We start from the raw sequence: 18,273 nt of genomic DNA, 5'->3' as shown, positions 1-18,273 counted from the left end.
GCTACCGCACACATAAATACAACGTTATTGTGTTTGAAAACGCTGCGGTTTTTCTTTCCAAGTTTCTCAGGCTCCTCCGGCTCGGAGGAGCCTGAGAAACTCGGAAAGAAAAACCGCAGCGTTTTCAAACACAACCGCGTTGTGTTTCTGCCTGCTGTGGCTATCACTTTGGGTCTCCGGTGCTCCCCCAGGGAGACCCAAAGTGAAAGCCAAGGCAGGCAGAAACACAACGTGGTTGTGTTTACATGCCGCGGTGTTTCTGCCTACACCTGATTTCCCATTTGGGGCTCTCGGGCTCCCCATGGGGAGCCCGAGAGCCCCAAATGGGAAATGCTAAATGCTGCAGTGTTTCTGCCTAAATCTGCTTTCCCATTTGGGGCTCTCGGGCTCCCCACGGGGGGCCTGAGAGCCCCAAATGGGAAATGCTAAATGCTGCAGTGTTTCTGCCTAAATCTGATTTCCCATTTGGGGCTCTCGGGCTCCCCGTGGGGAGCCCGAGAGCCCCAAATGGGAAAGCAGATTTAGGCAGAAACACAACCGCGTTGTGTTTCTGCCTGCCTTGGCTTTCACTTTGGGTCTCCGGTGCTCCCCTGGGGGCGAGAGCCGGAGGAGCCTGAGAAACTTGGAAAGAAAAACTGCAGCGTTTTCAAACACAATAACGTTGTATTTATGTGTGGGGTATCTTCAAAAGCGACCGCAAACATAAATACAACGTTTTTAAAGCTGCAGTTTTATTTCTAAGTTTTCCGGGCTCCTCCAGCCCGGAAAACTTAGAAAAAAAAACGCAGCTAGTGCTTATTTTAAAAAATAAATAAATAGCACTTACCGAGATTCAGCTGCAGCTTTCCTGCTCTGGTCTCCGGTCCCCGTCCTCCGCGTACAGCACCAATGAAGGAAAAGCCACCCAGCGGTAGCTTTTGTTTACTACAGCTGGCTGGCTTTTCCTTCATTAGTGCCGCAAAAGCAAAAGCCAGCACAGGCGGGAATCCATTTCACAAAATGGATGCGCCCATGTGCTTGCTTTTGCGAATTTTGAGCTTGAATAGCTCAAAATTTTACATAGGAAGTTTACAAAAAAAAAGTGCTAGTATTTTTTTTTAATGTTGCCTATCCATTTTTTAAATAAAATGTTTTGCTGGACTTCCCCTTTAACTTCAAATTCGGGTTCCCCGTCTATGAGGATGGGGTCTGGTGGCTTGATTAGTCTTGTCCCTGGTTGCACTGGCTTCAAAAGTGACACATGAAAGACGGGGTGAATTCGCATATTAGCAGGTAAGTCCAACTTGACGGCCACCGGCTTGATAATGGCCTTAATAGAGTAAGGTCCCAAATATCTAGGGTTAAAGGTCGGCGTTCCCTTGAGAGGTATGTGTTTTGTGGCCAACCATACTTGGTCCCCTATCTGGTACTGTGGAGTATCACTTCTATGCCGATCAGCATCTTTCTTATATTTCTCCTTCGCCTGTTTTAAATGTGCAGCTGCCTCCTTAAAGGCTTGTGTAATCGTAGCGTGTAGATGGTCCACTGCGGGCATTTCTAAGTGTTGGGGTGAGTCAAGGTCTGAGGTTCGAGGGTGGTGCCCATATAGGGTATAAAAGGGGCTTTGCCCAGTTCCAGAATGTACTGAATTATTGTATGCATATTCGGCGATCCAAAGAATGTCCTTCCAATTACTCTCAGTCTGATGTAACATACAACGCAGGTATTGTTCAAGAGTCTGGTTGGTCCTCTCCGTTTGACCATCGGTCTGGGGTGGTGACTGGTCGATAATCTCACGTCGATTTGCGCCAATTGACAACATTTCTTCCAGAAATGTGAAATGAATTGACTGCCCCGGTCAGAGACCAACGCGGACGGAAATCCATGTATGCGAACAATGTTTTCGAGGAATTCTTTGGCCAGGATTGAGGCTGAAGGTAGTCCTTTTAAAGGAATAAAGTGGGCCATCTTGGAAAAAAGATCCACAATAACTAGAATGGTGTTAAACCCATTACAAGGAGGTAGATCGGTAATAAAGTCTAACGATAAGGTGTGCCATGGTGTAGGTGGAATGTCTAAAGGTTGTAAGAGTCCAGCTGTTTTTTTCTTTTGACTTGTTTTGGGCGCAAACGCCACAAGACATCACAAATGATTTAATATCCTTTCGCCAGGTGGGCCACCAGAATTGTCTCTTAATTTTAGCTTCAGTTTTTGCAATACCTGGGTGCCCCTCCATTAGGGTATCATGATAACGGGAAATGACTAGCTCTTGTAGTTCCTTGTGTGGCAGAAATAGCCACCCTTGGTAATAAGGCAGATCATTGGTGACAGAGTAGTCTGGGCCTTTCTTTAGGCTGTAGGATCAAAGAGTTGCTGGATATTTACCTGAATGTCCTCTAGTGTCTGTAGAGTAGTCATGCCAAGAATCCTTTGTTCGGAAATTATAGGTACTGGTTCTGGCTTCACTTCTGCCTCTCCCATCCCTATTCGGGATAAGGCGTCTGCTTTACCATTCTTACAACCTGGTCAATAGGTTATCACGAAATCGAACTCGGCAAAGAACAATGCCCATCAGAGTTGACGTGACGATTGGGCCTTGGCTGTTTTTAAATACTGTAAGTTCCGGTGATCGGTGATCACAGTAATGGTATGCATGGCACCGAGAAGATAGTGCTGCCAAGCCTTGAAGGCGGATTTAATGGCTAATAACTCCTTGTCGGTAACCGCATAGTTTAACTCGGGTGCCGAGAACTTTCTGGACCAAAATGCTACTCGGTGAAGCTGGCCAGCTTCAGGGTCCTTTTGAGACAGGAGAGCTCCCATGGCTAGACTGGATGCATCAGTTTCCACTATGTATGGAAGTTCAGGGCGCGGGCGCTTTAACACAGGTGCAGACGCGAATTTCGCTTTCAGCTCTTGGAAGGCATTTTCAGCTTCTTCAGTCCAGATAAAGCATTTATTTTTTCGCAAGAGTGCTGTGATGGGATGTACGACATGTGAAAAATCTGGGATGAATCTGCGGTAGAAATTGGCAAAGCCGAGCATGCTTTGTACTCCTTTAACTGAACTTGGTGATGGCCACTTAAGGATTGCATCCACCTTTCGTGAGTCCATTCGGACTCCATTAGGGGTCAGGATAAACCCAAGGAATTCAACTTCTGTGGCATGAAAAACGCATTTTTCTATTTTTGCATATAGTTTGTGCTGGCGCATTTTCTCAAGGACTGCTCGGACGTGCTTCACATGGTCAGATTCTGAAGAGGAGTATACTAGAATATCATCGATATACACGACAACACAAACGTCAATGAGTTCACGAAGGACATCGTTCATGAAGCATTGGAAGGCTGCTGGTGCATTGCACAACCCGAAAGGCATCACCTGGTATTCGAATAACCCATACTTAGTGCGGAAAGCAGTCTTCCATTCGTCGCCCTCTTTTACACGTACCAGATGGTATGCCACCCGGAGATCTAATTTAGTGTATATACAAGCGTCCTTCACTTGGTCTAGTAGTTCAGGGATCAGAGGCAACGGGTATCGGTTCTTAACAGTTATCTGGTTCAATGCGCGGTAGTCTATGCACGTTCTGAGGTCACCTTCCTTTTTGGGTACGAAGAACAAAGCTGAAGATGCAGGGGACTTGGATGGGCGAATAAAGCCATTGGCAAGGTACTGGTCTAAGTATTGTCGTAGGTGAAGGTTCTCAGGTTCCGTAAGGGCATAGATCCCGCTACAAGGGGGTTTTGCACCAGGTATGAGATCGATTTGACAATCGTACGATCTGTGAGGAGGTAAGGTGTTTGCCTGTTCCTTTTGGAAGACATCCTGGAATTCTTGGTATTCTGGAGGTAGTTGCATGACTGCTGTGGTTACTGTGGCCAGGCCTGCGTTCTGATTTATCTTTGGGTAACAGGTTTGTGCACAATCCGGGAAGGTTATTCTCTTCTCTCGCCAATCAATACAAGGATTATGTGTTTCCAACCAGGGTATCCCCAGTATTATTTGGAACTGTGGGGCTTTGATTAGATCAAACACAATAAATAGTCTCTCGATGCCCATCCTGACCCAATAGTGTCATCTCTGCGGTGGAATGAGTTACAGGCCCAGAGGCAATTTCAGTTCCATCGACTGTGGTGATGACATCTGAGGTGGTTTTTCGGCAGAGAGGTAGATTCATCCTGGAAGCTAATTCATAGTCCACATAGTTTCCTATGGCCCCGCTATCAATGTATGCCCTTACTGCGTGAATACGCGATGGCTGCCCTGGATCTACGAGGACCATTGGTATGATGAAATGCGAGGTCTGAGTATCCTTCTTCAAGCTCGGCAAGCGGACCTCTACGCTTGTCAGGCGTGGTTGTTTCCCGAGTCTGACTCCATATGGCTTTTATCAGCAGCTCCTACCACCTTCTTGGGTGGTTTTACAGGGCAATCCGGTAGAAAATGTCCAGAAGTTCCACAATATAGACACAATTGCATTTGCCGTCTCCTTTCTCTTTCCTTCTGGGTTAAGGGTCCTTTAACCCCTCCGATTTGCATGGGTTCTGAAGCATCTGCTCCTTTGGGGTTAGCGTGGGTTTTGACCAACACCCGATTCTCAAACTTGGCTCGATCAGCCTTTCTGTTCTGAAGTCTGTGATCTAACTGGACCACTAAGTGTATATATTCAGCGCAGCCTTGAGGTGGGTTCACGACTTGAGCCAAGACATCCTTGAGTTCTCCTCGAAGCCCTTGATGAAATAACGTGATTCTTTTTACCTCAGGCCATCCAGTTTCCACTATTAAGCTATTAAAGGTCACTATGTAGGATAGAAGGTCCTGGTTACCCTGTCGTAGGGACAAAAGTTCGTTATCCAGGGCCTGTCCTTGGGAGTACTGGGCAAATAGTCTTTCCATGCTAGTTTGAAAGCCCTGAAAATCCCGAAGAATTGGGTCATCCTGAGTAACTAGTGGAATTGACCAATCAGCTGCACTGCCGCTGAGATATGACAATACAAAGGCTACCTTGGCTTGATCGTTTGGGAAGGCTCCAGGTCTGCATAAAAAGTGCAAGCGGCATTGGTTCATAAACACGGCGAACCTTTTGGGATCTCCGGCAAAACGTTCGGGTGGGGCTAATGGAATATGTCCTGGTAGGTTTATTTGCACAGGGTTACTCGATAACACAGGAGCTGGATTGCCCCCGGAACCAGGTAGGGGTGCTTGTCCAGCCTGGCTTTGCAATAGTTGCCTAGCAAGGTCATCAGTTTGCTCCTTTGACAAAATCAGTTCTCTCCTAAGAGCATTGCTTTCTTGACAGGCGGAATGCACTTCAGCCCTCAGTTCCCCTAGTAATTGGGCCAATTGGTCAGTCTCTGAGGTATCCATAACGCCCGGGTGGGAATTTGTGGGTAGGCTTTGCATTCTGTTATGCTCACCTGGCTCCCACAGAGGCGTCGATCTGAACTGGACAGCTGCGGTCTCCACCAATGTGACGCGTAGGGCCGAGATGATAGACTGGACTGGCCCACCTAGCTTCGTTTGCTTGACCCGTAGGAATATTCTTCTGTAAATGGAGAAAGGGAATTAACCACCCGTGGGGTTGAGCGTAAGTCCCCCCACCCCCGCTGTTCTCCCCACAGATCACCTTTGATGTCCCCTCTTATAGTCTCACCTGATGGTTTGAAAAGATGACCTCTCCATCCTGCATAGAGCGCAGGGGTGCATTGATAACCAGTTGCTTCACTGCCTTGAAGGAATTGGTGAGTTCCAGAACAATATTGACTCCGAAAAGTATGTAGTTCATAAGAGTTCACATGTCTGACTTTCACTCTTGTCTGATTCCTTGCAGTTTGCAGCTTGACCCCAGCGAAGAGTTCCTCGTGGTAGCTGACGAAGTTCAGGTAAGGATTTGGCTTATCCTACACAGTTCAATAAAATAAGGCCAGAATGTAACCTGTGGCTTGCTCACTTATTCAGGTGTGGAGAGAAAATATGAAGTTCGGGGAATAATTCCTCTGGCGGTAAAATTAGGTAAGTCTATTGTGGTGAGAAGAGTTCCCCTTGTTTGTCCCTTCGTCTCACCTTGTTGTCCTTTTGTTCCCCTTAGGGGCCGGGGTACGGCGAGGATGCAATGGAGACTGCGCCGACCCGTGAAGAGGAATAGTACCCCCGGCGGTAATCAGGTAAGTCTATGGGGGTAGTTACTATTACCTCTGTTTATTCCCTTGGCTCACCTTTGCTGTTCTTGTGTTCCCCTTAGGTGCCAGAGTGCGGCGGGAACGTGCAGAAGGATGCAGTGGATCGTGAGGATGCTGCGAAGGCCGGTGAGTTCAGCGCGGCGCTGCAGCAGGTGAGGCGGCGCGCGTAAAATGCTTCTTTCTTCCAGCTCGAAGGCGCGGTGGATCCGGAATTCAGGTAAGGATCGAAGGTTTTGCTCTTATTCTAACCTCTTCTCCTTCTGTTCCTCCCTTTTTCTAGGAGCTGCAGGCTCAAGGCGGGCGTGGCAGAAGACTGGATGCAGGCTTGCAGACACGGTGAGCGTTACGCTGCTGGATGCAGAATAACGTGAAGCGTGTGCTGCTCTTCGGACGTGGTTTAAATAGCCTCCAAAGTAGTCCCTGGTAAGTATTCCTCCCCAACCCCAACCGAGTAAAAAATAGTCCCTAGGTAAAATAGTCCCTCCCAGGCCTCATTTAGCTTGGAGCTCTGCAGCATGGTCTGCATCAGGTAAGCTTGCAGCATGGTCTGCATCAGGTAAGTTCTACTCTATGAGCCTGGCACCTATGGCGCCAGGACTGACTCTCCATATGAGCCTGGCGCCATAGGCCCTTAGCAGGGGTTTTTGGGCTTGCTCAAAATAACTTGATGCCTGCTTCCGGGGTTGCTGGACCTGGTCTGGTTCCCCGGGGGTAGGCATCATGACAACCATCCAGAGCTCTGGATGCCCAAGTGTTTGACCTCTCTTCAAAAGGGGCCTGATTGGTCCCAAGTGCAAGTCCTATTCCCCCCCCCATTATAACCGAATGGGTAGCATCAGGGCCATCGCGTCCAGCTCAGCCAATCATAACTCAGTTCACCTTTCCCACGTTTTAGTTTAGGAAGGCCTGGAACTCGGTTGAAGTAGGAATTAGCCTATCCTCTCCCCAGGGGCATCAGCTAAAGAAGGTTGACTGTACAAAGCTCAGGTATCTTAAACTGACACTGACCTCTTGGATGAGCCTAACCCTGTCTGTAGTAAGGGTCCTAAAAATGATACAATATTTATTTTGTGGGGTGCATTTAAAGTTCCCAGACAGAAGTCCCTTTCACATGAATGGCAGGTATTTAAACACTGCAACAAAACGGCCTGGTTTTTGCTTTTTTTTCACATAAAGTTAAAAAGCCATGTGGAAAGGGGCCTGCCTGTCATTACAAATGGACAAGCAACAGTTTAATTTACCAAAGAAGGAGGAATCAAACAATCCTGTGGCATGGAAAACAGGATTTTTAAACATTGAAAGCAAAAACAGCCTGCACATGTGTTTGCAAATTAAAACGGCTTCAAAAAGACAAAATGAGGACAAATATCACTGCTCTCAGAAAAATGTCAAGAAAACAAAACATGATGTGTGGGTTGACAAAAGCAATGCATATTATGTTTCACCCACAAAACTCCAGTGACATATGAAAAGACACTAAGGGCCTCATCACGAGTTTGGCAATAACCCTTAAATGCGGCGGTAATGCTATTACCGCCGCACTTAAGGGTCTGCCAAATCACAGCCTTGGCGGAAAAATGGCAGGCGGTAATAGCGCGAAAATTCCCCATTGGGTCCAATGGGGAATGGGAACTTACCATTCCGCCAAACCCGTGATACGGCGCTAATAGCGCCTAGGGGTTTGGCGGTAGGGCTAACCGGGGTTAGCGCCCAACTCGTGATGAGGCCCTTGGTCTTCAGGAAAAATCTGTTTCTGGCTGAGGGAAAAACTTTGCAAAGGAAAGCCCCACTTCCAGCCTTGGATGTCACATCTCCGATCTAATGACCCACGCAATAGAATATTGTGCTGAAGGTGAGGAAAGCCCACTGTTCCCCAGACTGGATGGCTCTGAAGGCAGTTAAAGCAAAGACTTCAAGGGAAAGTCCTCCTTGGCTGGAGCATGACTAAAAGGTGTGCAGATTTGCTGCCCCCATTTCAAAGAGCACACTACCAACTTCAAAGACACTCATAAAAGAACCTCTGGTCACAGGCTGGCCGACGGAGACAGATGGCTGTGCTGGATGAAGCAAACTTATGATTCACTCCCAATTAATTTAAAAGACCATTATCATTTAGGTATTTTGCGCAGCAAACATACTGTGGATTGATTTCATTTGTATACCATGTTTTATGTAATTTCCCAGCGAGTTTGGGGATATAAAATGCATCTACCTGTGACTCTGGGAACTGTAATGGCCAGTTAGACTAGGTTTCTGGTTGATCGGAACATATACCAAATGTGAGAGTTGGTGAAAAGGTGGAAAATGAAATTAGAGATATGTTTAATAACTTACATCTTCATAACTATTGTGTTTTTTATGGAAATGACAAAAATGTGCCACATGGCCATGCTACATCGTACAGATTTGGGGGTCGGCTTATCTAATTAGCCATGATCAGCTAAAACAGAAAATATGTTTAGTATGGCAGTTTCTAGTACAATTATGAAGTTGTGATACATAACTAGTTTTTGTCAAAAAGTTGAAATGTGAACAAAGGATGGTGACAAATGGCAATAGTCAGATGTTGCTCCAAACCCCATAACCAAGACTTGGGGCGGAGAGAGAGAGGGTAACTGTCCAATCCTAGTGGCAGGGATTATTGCAGGGTACTTCCCCAAGATTGTAAAATTGGTGATGTAATTTCTGCTATATAAGGGGGACTGCACTAGGACAGGGGAGAAACGTAAAAACCAGGGAGACAGAAAAAGGAGAAAGACAGGAGGACAGAGAGAAGGCTGCTCAAACTACAATCTGACAGCTGTAAGGCGACACCAGAGGAGATTGCTGAGAGTGCATCTGTGTGGAGCACTCTATTTCTAGGAAGGTCTCAAAGCTGACTGTGTCCTGTGGTTGAGAGTGGGAGGCCATCTTTTAGAGTGGAGGGACCAGTCCCCTTACCTATCTTTCCAGAGTGTCCTCAGATGCAGCGGGCTTTCCTGAACCTTAAAAAGAGGATTGCTATGTAAGTGGGAGAAGTCTGATTGCCTTGCATTCTTTTCCCTTTATAGTGAGAAATGGGGGTTGGGGGCAAAACTGTGTATATCCTTAGCCTATGTAACCAAAAATATTAATTTCATTAATTCCCCATTTGGCAGAACACTATGGGGTGAGTTTTGTTAACATTCAAAATTAACAAATCACACTTCCCAGTGTGCGCTAAAAAGTATAGCCTATAATTTAATTGGGTAATCCTTGTTGTCCAGCTGTCCCTGACTTCCATAAGGAAGAGGGTTGTCTTTGTTCTTAAATCAGTCCAACCTTTTATCCAGCTTCCCCAACACTGGCCTTTCAGCAAGGGGGTTCTGAAATCCAAAATTCCCCAAAGCATTCAAATTTTTCCATCTGACTTCCCAACCTAGACCAAGGCATGCGGGGGTCTGAAAAACAAAGTGATAAATCACCCTCGGTTTATTTTAAACCAAACGTGTGGGCGAAATTATAATTGTTATATGTATTTTTACCGATCTTGAAATCCTACTGCTAGCCTTTCAAGCCTGCTGGAAAATCAAAATCACACAACATTGCCTAAGTGCCTTTTCTATTGACCAGCGTAATTATTTTGTGAAGTGAAATTTACAGAAGGGGAAGAATTTTGTCTGTGTTATTTTTAACTCACTTTTGTTTTGTGATGTATTTATGCTGAGAAAAGTTGACTGTGTTTTGCCACGGATAAACTGGTGTTTTGAAATTTTCGTGCTAATTTCTATTACTTTTTTAATTTAAATAAATACCAATATATTTCCTGTTCACCGGCCTGGTTCTTGGCTCATTGTTAGCTCAGGGGCGAGGGATCCAGTGGGCATGATATGTGTCTGAGATAGAGCTAAAAAAAAGAATATGTTAAACAGTTTGTTGGATAACCACTTGAGTGGGGAGAGAAGGGACTCCCTGTGTTGAGGGTGGCTTCTCAATAAACCGTTACACTTTGAACCTGGGGTTTTCTTTCAGTTCACTTAACTGATACTGTCTGATGTGGACAGACACTCCTTTTATTCACTTACTAACCTTGTGCCCCCTTATCCATCACACCCCCCCTTGCTTGGCCTTCACTGCTCAGCCACAAGTATAAATAGGTGAGCAGAGTAGAGGCCCAGAAGTCTCAGAGTCCTTATCCTGCCTAGGTAGGGAACAGGCTCAGACTAACCTATAGGATAATAGGCCCATGGCCGAACCAAAAACGTAAAATGCTGGTGTGGGCCACTTTTTGGGGTAAAAGTGTGCCACTTTTTTGGCCAATGTGTGACAGTTTGATGAGTTGCTTCACTATGTGACTAGTGGTTTTTGATCTGTTGCTGAATAAATATTCTTTAAAATGCACAATTTCCATCACATTTTATCAAAAAAACTTCCTTGGGTACTATTCAAACAGTGTCAAAAAAGGAATGAATAGCCATGTGCAATTGTGGACCACTTTTTCATTGGTTCCTGGGACAATTTGATGGCCCAGTCCTACCCTGGTAGGGTACCTCGTTTGACCCTAAACTAGGGGCCCGGGAAAGCTTGGGCCAGTGGGCATAGTCCTTTGTCACGGGTTAGCGATCGAACTGTATTATTTTTCGATGTTGGACAAGTAGTTTATAAGGCAATGAAACCGGTGTGTTTTCCGTTGTTACTACGAATCCAGGTCTCAACACTGCTTCTCCGATGCATGGCGCACGTACACACCATAGACAGGTGCCTCCTGCCTACCCCAGGTTTAGGCGCTATGGAAATGCATGGGGCCAGACCAGGACCCCACATTTCCAAGCGCGTTAATGCAACTGAAGGGAAGCCGAGGCTGCGTCTCCCAAAGGTGTGACTGACACAGGTGACGAGCGGCTGGCCTGGGGTCACATGCCCCCCATATGGAAGGGAATGACGATGTCACATCAGTGACTCTCCTAATACGCCCCTGCAGAACGGTATTGTGTTTGCAAGCTAACCTGAAACTCCCGGCTGTGTGAAGAAGGGGAAAAGGGAGTAGCCTTCACTAGGAAATAGAAACCCGGCTGAGTTTCCTTTTCGTTTCTGCGGAGCTAGCCTGGAGACACTGCTGGGGGCGGAGGGGCGGGGTGGCGGAGGGAGAAGCGGAACATGCTATTCTGGTTGCTTTTGTATTTCTGCCCTTGACTACTGGCTCCTCCCCCGCCCGCCTCCTCCTCCTCCTCCTCCTTGGTGTCTGTCAGCTGCTGTCTGGGGCAGCTGAGCTCAGCCGGGGAAAGGAAACCGAAACGATGCACCGGGGAGGGGGAGGACAAGGCAGGGCCGGGCCAGCCCACCTCGGCCGCTAAAGACCCGGCCAGCGGCGGGCCCCCTCCTCAGAAACCGGCGGAACCCGAAGACAAGCGGCAGGACGAGCTCACGGTGCCAGGAGCCCCAGAGAGAGGTGAGGGCGTCCGCCGAGGTGGGAATGCCCCGGCGGGCCCACCCGCGGGACTGAACCCCCCTCAGCCTTCAAAGCGGGGCCAAGAAGAAGCACTGACCCCCAGCCCCGTAGAGGGGCGATGGAATCCATCGAGCGGAGAGGGGGGGCTCTTTGTGCATCCGGTGAGGGCTCAGGGGAGGCGGCTGAGCGCTGTGAGCAGGAAGATAACAACAAGAGCGGCTGAGGAGAGAGAGGGGGTCCGGGCATGAGGAGAAAGACCTGTCAGAATCACCGGGAAATAGCAGGAGAGGGAATATAACAGGGGAGGGGGGGCAGACAGGGGTGCACATAACAGAGGACAGTGTCATCCGGGTGAATAGGAAAGCTGAGGGCAGGATCGGGGTGAATATAACAGAAGACAGTGCGATCCGGGCGAATAGGGAAGCAGAGGGCAAGATCGGGGTGAATATAACAGAGGATAGTGCCATCCGGGTGAATAGGAAAGCTGAGGGCAGGATCTGGGTGAATATAACAGAAGACAATGCGATCCGGGCGAATAGGAAAGCTGAGGGCAGGATCGGGTTGAATATAACAGTAGACAGTGCGATCCGGGCGAATAGGGAAGCTGAGGGCAGGATCGGGGTGAATATAACAGAGGACAGTGCGATCCGGGCGAATAGGAAAGCTGAGGGCAGGATCGGGTTGAATATAGCAGAAGACAGTGCGATCCGGGCGAATAGGGAAGCTGAGGGCAGGATCGGGGTGAATATAACAGAGGACAGTGCGATCCGGGCGAATAGGAAAGCTGAGGGCAGGATCGGGGTGAATATAACAGAAGACAGTACGATCAGGGGGGGACAGAAAAGCGGAGGATACGATCGGGATGAATATAACAGAAGACCGTGCAATCGGGGTGAATAGGAAAGAGGAGGGCAAGATCTGGGTGAATATAACAGAAGACAGTGCGATCGGGGTGAATAGGAAAGCGGAGGGCACGATTGGGGCGAAAGTAGCGGGTGAGGGTGAATGCTAGGTGACAATAACAGCGAATGTGAGAGCAGGACGAGTCGAGGATAACGTGGGGTGGAAATGAATACACCAGGGCGAGAATCCCACGAGGCAGTGAACCTGCCCAGTGTGTTGACAGCGCACTGGATTATGACAAAGCAATCATAAAATGGTGGCTGTGCACAGTAGGGCATCTTTCATCTCCGCGGGTGGACTGAGCCCCCACCCACCATGTAATGGAAGTGGGTCAGGCGGGGGTAAACTTCGGCGTTACATCATGCGGCATGGAGTCGGTGGCTGGATGGCGCCTGGGTGGCCGCGCAGATGGGGGCACAATGGTAAAAGAGAGGCCGACTTGTATCTCCAGATGCCCAAATGCACCTGTTAACTCTTGATTTTTGAGGTACGTTTGCGCAGATACTAGTCCGCCTGGATCAGTGCCTGTGCGGCAGCTTCCGCCTGTACCGGTCGGGTGCTTGAAGGGAAGCTTGCGCCGGATCAGTGTGTGTGGAAGCTTGCGCCTGGAACAGTGTTTGTGTGGCAGCGGTGCTTGCGAGGGAAGCTTGTGCCTGGAGCAGTGCTTGTGCCGCAGGAGCTTGAGCCTGTACCGGTCGGGTGCTTGCGAGGGAAGCTTGCGCCTGGATCAGTGTTTGTGCGAGGCTTGAGCCTGGCGCAGTGCTTGTGGGGAAGCGTGAGCCTGTACCGGTCGGGTGCCTTCGAGGGAAGCTTGCGCCTGGATCAGTGTTTGTGCGAAGCTTGAGCCTGGAGCAGTGCTTGTGGGGAAGCTTGCGCCTGTACCGGTCGGGTGCCTGCGAGGGAAGCTTGCGCCTGGATCAGTGTTTGTGCGAGCTTGAGCCTGGAGCAGTGCTTGTGGGGAAGCTTGCGCCTGTACCGGTCTCTTGGTTTGCATGGGATGCCTGCGTCTGTAGTACACTAGTTCAGTGTTTGTGAGTCACGAGGCCACTTCCATCAAGGAAAGCTGACTGTTCATGGCCAAGGCGATAGCTGATGCCCAGCCTCTCCCACGCTCAGCTTGCTTGGCCTTGCCATCTGCACCCGCCCCGCCAGCCAGGGGGCGTGGTCAATGTGCAGCATAGCCTCACGATTCACAGTATTGTCCTGTTTTATGCCTTGTTTTGCATAGGCGCCCTCCATGTGATCGTTTCTACTTGCCAGGGCATATCAGCTAGTGGTAAACTTGCAATGCCACCACTTTACGGATTCTTCTTTACAAAATACACCACCCAGACTGTGCTTGTCCCATCATTGATTAAATATTTAATATCCTTAAATCATGAATTTCTTGCCCTAAAACCACAGTCTTGCCTTAGCCGACACGTGTTTCGACCACTTTCGATCCTTTTCAATGCTATGCATTGGCAAGTACAAAAGTAGCAATCGACCCTTTGGTATAAATACCATTCTGTAATTTGGTCTCTAATTTCCCAATTCAAAATATTCTGATTGGACCCCTAGCAGCTGATATAATATAGGCACAGAGCAAAAAGTGCATGCATTTACTTGAAAATTATTATACATGTTCCTGCACAACAAAAACTAATGTTAGGATGTCCTATAAGGACCACCCTCTGGTCTCAATGGGCGCCCCGCGTCCGGTGATCCTCACTGCGAATTATTTCAGCAAATCTGTTGGATGCCAGCCATGCTATGGAGCAGTGGTTAGGCCGCTGCAGCACTTATTTGGTGTCAGGTTGGCCAGACAAAGCCGGTGCTTCCTTCAGCCCACCAAGAAGGGCGTGTATGTGGTTAGCAGGTGCCATGCCCCTGAACATGCTTAGGCTGTGTTCATAGCACCCAACTGTGCTGTCCCTGTTGCTTGCAGTCATACCTACGCACCCCTCCACATTTGATCTCTTTTGGACCCAGGTCGTTGTCATCGCTATCACTACATATTATCCCCACCAAAAATATCGCTGTATATAAATGGGGCTAATGTCTTAGCTAGAAAGCTACTCTTGCAAATAGACTCTGGTAAACTCTCAGATGTGCCAAGGCACTCAAATACCCACCATGCAAGAGCCCCCGCATGCCCCCATTCCTTGTGTCCTTTAGACATTCTTGACTCTAAAGCTGCACCCTTCTCGTCCTCTACCACAAAGCCGCTGTCTAATGAATTACAGTCCAATTCATTCGGAGGTGAGCAGTGTCTGGGGCCCTCCCCTGCATTTGCTGCATGAAACACACAGTGGCATTGGTGATTCTCTATCCTCCACCCAACAAAACCATGGTACGGTCCATCTGTCCACTTACCTGTATTTGATGCTCTCAGTCATGAGCTCACAGGTACCATGTGGCGTGAGACATCAAGGGATCGCGATGACCAGTCTTTGCCATTCTTATGCCCGCCCTGCGAAGACTAGAGGTATTCAATGTTCCAGTGTACTGTCCCATTGGTGGTCCCAAACACTGTAGAACCCCAGCCTGAGTAGAATAGTAAGTCTTGGGAATGGACTACATTTAATTTCCAACCTTTGGCTCACCATATATTCTGGACTGCCACTACCATCAGCCCACAAAATGGTAGTCAACGGTGAGGGATTATGGGTGTTGCTGGCAAAAACATCTGGCGAGCCACAGATTGCTGACCCTCTAAGGCAGTGGTCTTCGAACTTGTTTGTCCTGGGCCCCCCTGAGCAAAAGTTGGGCAGGCTGCCACCCCCCGAAAAAAATGACAAATGGACAGTATGTACAAATGGCTATGAACTGGTATGCACCATTACTGCACCCTGCTCCCAGTATAGTCCCTGGGCTCTCCCACCTCCTCCCATCACAGTCTCTGGGCTCCCTCATCCTACTGCTACCCAGTCCCTGGGCTCTCTCCAACCCATCACAGACCCTGGGCTCTCCCTACCCTGCTCCTACCAGTATCCCAGTGCTCCGGCCCATCCTGCTCCCCACCACAGGCCCTGGGCTCTTCCCAGCCCGTTCCCAATGCAGTCTGAAGGCCAGTGGGAGCTGTTGACGTTTTTAAGTGGAGGGCCATAAATATTTCCCCCAAAAATGCCATAGCAAGCGAGCGTAGCGAGGGAGCCCGAACCAATGAAGGGCGGTTCGGGGAGTCTTCCCCCTGTGAATTCTTTTTTAATAATGGGTTAAAATGTTGCATTTTAGAGTATACTTAAAAAAAGGGTAAAAAGCCAAATAGTTTACAATTGGCGCTGGGGGGCCAAGGGGGAAACCATGGTATTTTTGACTGGACATTTATGCTAGATATCCAGCAAAAGAAATGGCATCCCTGTCCCCGTGTCTCCACAGCACCTCAGAAGGAGAGCTGATTTTGGCAGGTGGGTAGGGGGGGTTGTGCAACAAAGGCATTTTGAAAATGCCTTTGTTGAACAACCCTCCTTCGCCAGTCTACCCACCAGTCTGCAAAATCAGCTCAATGGACCAAAAGAAACAAACACACACACACACACACACATTCAAACAGCAATCAGTCTATCATTCATACGAGCACTGGTCACCATACACTCACTCATAACACAAACATACATGCATTCATACACATATTTAAATAAAAAATAAATGGACATAAACGTACCTTCTACAGGGGCCTGCGCGTAGGTTCTGAAATGCCCCGCTCCAGGTTGTTCTTTCTGTATGTGCAAAGAGGCACAGGAGCTCCCCCTCGCACATACAGATATGCAGGGCCCCAGCCAGCATTTCCAATGAGCTATGTAATGCTGGCAAAGCCAAACGCCCCCAGCGTTGCATGGCTCATTGAGCATGTGCGGCTGGGGAACTGAACTGTCAAAGGGAAACAGCGTTTCCCTTTGACAGATCAGCCAGCCCAGGAGCCCTCCCTTAGCTGGAAAAAAGCAGCTGAGGGAGCGCTCAGTGTTTCACTGGATTGACTCCTCGGCTCCTCCATACTGGGTGTCGGGATCACTGGGTGGATGCCCTCTCGCCCATTATGGATGAGCCGCCAGGCTCGGACTGGCCTATAGAGCAATAGGGCGATGCCCGTACCAAAAATGCAAAATGCTAGTGTAGGCCAGTCAAAACGGGCCACTTTTTTGACCAATGGGGGCCAGTTCGATGAGTTACTTCACTATGCAGCTCGTAGTTTTGACCATTGTAGCTGAATACATTTTGTTTAAATATCACAATTTGCTTATATTTGAACAAAAAACACCCCCCCTGGGTACTATTCAAACAGTCTTTGACTAAAAGAATGAATATCTATTTGCAACTGCAGGCCGCTTTTTCATTGGTGCCTGAGACAGTTTTATGGTCCAGTCCGACCATGTGACCCGCCCCCGCCCATTTCCTCCAATCTAAAAAAATGTATATATTATTTGTTTTCTTTTGCATTTCATGCTGGGCTCTCGCGCCACCCACAGTCTGAAGACCTCTGCTGTAAGGCAAGGGTCTGCCACCTTTGGCTCTCCAGATGTTTGGAACTACAAATCCCAATAGTCCAAGCCAGCATAGTCAATGCTGAGGGATTACGGGAGTTGCAGCCCAACGCATTTGGAGAGATGCATGTTGCTGCTCCTGCCCTATGGTCTGACTCTGGCACAATTTTCAAGGAACATCTGCTCAACCCACACCGCTCCAGATGCCTGGCCATAGTGGACACATCAGCAACAGTGCCACGAAATGGACAGAAAGGGGGCACAACTCAAACATATAAACCAGTGGTGGGAAAACCTGCAGCCCTCTGTTTGTTTGGGCATACAACTTCCACCCTCCCATCCTCCCGCCATTGACTATACTGCCTAGGGCTGATGGGAATTGTAGGCCAAAACCTCTGGTGGGCCGCAAGTTGGCCAGCAATTGTATAAACCAACATGCAGAGTCGTCCACTGATGACTTCTCTCTCCGCTTCCCATGAACACCCTTGCACTGGTAGTCTGCAAATGGCCATGGCGTGTGCCGTGGAGACCGGTTCTCGTTGGGGAACGGGGAGCCAACCTCCGATGCACACCGTTTTCCCTGCAGGCTAAAGCAGCTTGCTGCTGACTGGTCCTTTTGTGCACACCTCCTTGTTATTTTTCTTGTGCCTTGAGGAAGCTCAAGCTTGAGACTGCTGTTAGAGAGGCTGGGTGGAGGAGAACTTGTTTTTTGGTTGTAGTGGGGAAGAGAGAGAGAGAGGTAGGCGTGCGTGCGTGCGTGCGTGTAAAATGTAAAATGTTTGGCAGTGTTCAGCCAGTACGCCCTTTCACCACTTACTTGTGGGAAATGTTCCACGTAGAAGGAAGTACCGGCCATGCATTGACGGAGATGTTCAGGCTGTGACCAGAAGGCCGAAACTCCTGCTGAATTGGAACCAACCTCGCCCGGCCTGCAGCACAGGGTTCACAAGCAGCAGTCTTGCACGTTCCACCGACCTGGGTCCACCATCCGGTGTGAGCAGGTGCAGGGAAGGCAGCAGAGTGAGAGTAAGAACGACCGGGGCCCTGGCTTCCTGAGCACAGCAACAGTGCAAGGTACCCACCAAAAGCTCGTAAATAAAAAGCCGAAGGCGCTTTTAGTGCGCATTGGTAAAAAAAAACGTAGCCCACAATGCAGAACAAGGGGAGCGGGGTTTGTGGGGGTGTCTCACCACCCTACAAGGGGAGCAGGGGTTGTGGTAGTGTCCCACCCTACCAGACAAGAGAAGCGGGGGTTATGGGGGTGTCCCGCCACCCTATTTTGGCATTATGGAGTGCAGGGGTGTCCCGCATACATCACAGTAAAGCGGGGGACGAAAAA

At 48.8% G+C, this 18,273-nt stretch overlaps 1 protein-coding gene and 1 long non-coding RNA gene across 4 annotated transcripts in view; one reads left to right on the top strand and one right to left on the bottom strand.

Moving 5' to 3' along the window:
- LOC138580557 (uncharacterized) overlaps positions 1-18,273 on the bottom strand; it is a 319,738-nt gene that overhangs the window by 77,892 nt on the left and 223,573 nt on the right. The window lies entirely within an intron of this gene.
- The window catches only part of ZNFX1 (zinc finger NFX1-type containing 1), a 128,228-nt gene continuing 121,306 nt past the window's right edge, over positions 11,352-18,273 (top strand). Inside the window, exon 1 of one of the 3 annotated variants that reach the window (XM_069651184.1) lies at positions 11,352-11,568. The gene's annotated coding sequence lies outside the window, so the exon portion shown is untranslated. Of the gene's footprint in view, positions 11,569-11,913; positions 12,959-17,987; positions 18,009-18,273 lie in introns of those variants that run through there. The other 2 variants (XM_069651185.1, XM_069651186.1) reach the window with 2 other exon arrangements.

Source organism: Ambystoma mexicanum, chromosome 3p, assembly GCF_040938575.1.
Source record: "Ambystoma mexicanum isolate Mex_15411 chromosome 3p, UKY_AmexF1_1, whole genome shotgun sequence".
In the NCBI taxonomy this organism is placed as follows: Eukaryota; Metazoa; Chordata; class Amphibia; order Caudata; family Ambystomatidae; genus Ambystoma; species Ambystoma mexicanum.
Note: the sequence above shows the minus strand (reverse complement) of the source record. Positions and strands in the feature narration are given on the sequence as shown.